We start from the raw sequence: 3,121 nt of genomic DNA, 5'->3' as shown, positions 1-3,121 counted from the left end.
CCTCTGGCAAAGGAGTGGCAAATAGACAGGTTCAGCTACCCTGTACGGTACCTCCTGTATGCGAGAGAGAATTTCTCTTTGAAAGGAGTGCAATTTTACTGTAAAATCTCATAAAGAATTTCTTCACATCCAACAATTTTCTGAGTAAGGAAGCTCCAGTTGTTAGTCACAGCCTTGCATTAAATATTTGCTGGCCAGTCACAAACAGAAAAGCTTCTTCAAAAGTCTGGTGACTATGGAAGAGCTGTCCAAAGAAGAATCCTTTCTGGCAGAAGCCATGTTGTCAGGCAGGAGAAAGGTAGTACGAAGAACAGTAATGCAAAACACAAAGCTAAAAAAACAAGCTTTAAAATAGTCATATAATTGTTAAGAGCTAAGATCTAGTTCACTAAAATGAATGAAAATCTGGTTATTTATAGATAAGAGGTGAGACGTTAATCTGAAATATGCTCCATGTCAAGATGCATCTCAGACATATTTTCTCTAGGGATTTGGAAAAACGTTTGATTCAAATAAACCCAGAAAAGATTCCTCTGCGAGGAATGAAAAAAGTTTTAACTACATAAGCTTACAAATCTGAAAATGAGCCAGAGGCAAAAGAGTGAGACAAAAAATAGAGGACTTGGAAGAATTTCTGAAATTGTGAGCTCCTTTCACAAATAGCCAGAAGAACTCTCTGTAGGTCAGAGTACCAAATGTTTCAAAATTTGCTATTTATCCTTCGGCAGCAGCACTAACTAAATCCTCACAGGGGGAACAATGTGGAAAATTTTCAACATCTTTACTTTGAATGTCACATGGTCTATGCATGAAGCAGAAAAACAAAAGTTGGCAAAAGCAGGTGAAATTATAACAGTTCCAGATTTGTACTAGCTAAGCTGTGTAACTTGGGAATACTAAAGAATACTCTACTTCATAGGGGAAAAAAATGCTGCATGTTTCACGCTCTCAATTTCTTCAGTGGAAATGAGAAAGTGGCAGTTTTCTACTTAAACGCCACCTGAAATTTCCTGAAGCCTCAAACTAAGTAAGTTAATTTGGAAGAATAAATATTCTTTTCAAGAGGTATGGAGAGGACAATTCTGTTTTCAAAAGCATTTATAAAATAGTAAGTGTTACTTGATGCTTATTAAATGTAATACAAACAATATACATGAAGTCTCTTTTCCCTCCCCTGAAGGAATACATTAAAATTCCTTGGATTGTATCAGATTTTCTGCTTGAAAAGTAGTTTCTCTTTTTTTCTCTCAAATGCTCTCAAACAGCACCAATGATAGTTACTATGGGTCAAACAGAGACTGTGATGTGATTCCAAGTTTATCCTATGGGGTATGTCTTAACATTCAACTCAAAGGAAAAGAATGCTTGGTTTACATCAAATCCAACTTTCTGAAGTAACATAGGACCTCTCAGATTAGTCCTGAAATGTGTTGTCCTTGATACAATATTATTGTCTCTTCATTTACAGTATTAACTGCATACTTTTTTGGAGAAGAAAACTTTACAGGAATTCTTAAATATCCCAATGGTATTTTTATTATTCATTTAAACAGACTTGTACATCACACGAGCTTAAGAGCATGATTATAAAATCCAATCACTATCCCCCTTTATTTTTTGTACATCACGGAAGAGTTTAAGAGCTGAGGAACTTACACAAAGGTGATAGCACTTAGATTTTCTGAGGTCTTGACAATACTAAGTATCTCATAAATCTAATTCTCAAAGTAGAGAATCACAAATGTCACCAGGCACAGAGGCCCCATTAAAGTATCCTCATTTACCTTTCCAGAGTGTCTTTCTTTATTACATTACTTGATACACTCACATTTACAGTTCTGAGCTGCCCAATCTGCTCAGCCCATTCTGTACTTCTCACAACACATACAGCAATTGCAGAGACCCTTTTTCCCAAAACAAAGTCAGACCATCAGGGAAAGTCTATCAGATTGTGTAAGTATCTTCTCAACATCTATATGTAAACAGAAGTCATCGGATCTTCAGTAAAGGCAGTTTTTCCTTCAGAATAATAACAAACAGCTTTTGTGAGAAATGTAAAGAGCCAATATGTTCAACACAATACCCCCGTCTCATTCCTTCAGAAACTAAACTACAATATTAATGCTTGCTACAATGGTATTTATATATAGTCAATTGGCTCCATGAATAGGAAATAACATGATTTATTGCAAAGAGTAGATTTCAGACAACTAGGTATTTAGAAGTCCGGTTTGTTATGATTTTATTTAAACAAAACAAGAGTTTAATGTTTTCATGCCACATTTGCACTTAAGTCTTAAATAATCATGACAAACAGCAGAAGTAGTTAAGGAATGCACTAATTCTAGACCTTAGTGAATATACAAAAAACCTCAGCATTATAGGTTATACAAAGTAAAGAACATCTTAAATACTTTCCCAAAATACTGCAGCAGCCGAGACACAGTGATATGCCTTACACGGGCATAGGAATGTAATTTAGAAATCACACAGGAACTACCCATTTCCTTTAATTTCACAAAAAAGACAAAAGCAACATTCAACTTCACACACTGATTTTTCAAAGTATGTCTATACAGTACCTTGAGTTTTTTCCAAATAGTAAAAGTTAGACATGTCGTTTATGTAGTAAACAATTATGTGGTAAATCTCTATTACATTTCTTCCTTGGTTTTACCTGGAGTAGCCATGTTATTTAAAAGAGGGCAGGTTTGGCACTTTTATACTGATGTCACCAATATTAATATTTCTTGGGATCTCTGGCAGATTCATATTCTTTACAGCTGAAACAGCCCGGGCTGGAGCTCCTGCTAAACCAGCCTGTGTATAAAGTGAGGAAAAATGCAAGTCAGGCAAAGTTGGTCACAAGAAGATTCACTAGCAATATACACAGACAACTAACTTTTCAAGTATTTCCATGGTTACACAATTAGAAAGACCAGATGGTAATTGTGTTTGGAATGAAATGGGTTATTCGGAAATATTAAACCAGAAAGAGAAAACAGTTCACACATTACTTTTTTATATGGTAAAACATGTAATGTCAACTTGATGGAAAAGTATGCGGGGAGGAATAGGAGGCTTATCCAAGCATGTGTAATGTGTAGGTTATAAAACAGAC

General features: G+C 35.3%; 1 long non-coding RNA gene across 1 annotated transcript; it reads right to left on the bottom strand.

Moving 5' to 3' along the window:
• Window positions 1-1,515: 1,515 nt before the first annotated feature.
• Window positions 1,516-2,502, bottom strand: LOC104074770. Its single transcript, XR_683494.1, has 2 exons — window positions 2,372-2,502; window positions 1,516-1,871 (listed from the first exon to the last, which is right to left on the bottom strand). It is a non-coding gene; the product is annotated as an uncharacterized LOC104074770 (long non-coding RNA).
• Between the last annotated feature and the right edge of the window lie 619 nt (window positions 2,503-3,121).

Source organism: Fulmarus glacialis, unplaced genomic scaffold (assembly GCF_000690835.1).
Source record: "Fulmarus glacialis isolate BGI_N327 unplaced genomic scaffold, ASM69083v1 scaffold48183, whole genome shotgun sequence".
In the NCBI taxonomy this organism is placed as follows: Eukaryota; Metazoa; Chordata; class Aves; order Procellariiformes; family Procellariidae; genus Fulmarus; species Fulmarus glacialis.
This window is presented reverse-complemented; position numbering and strand designations above follow the sequence as displayed.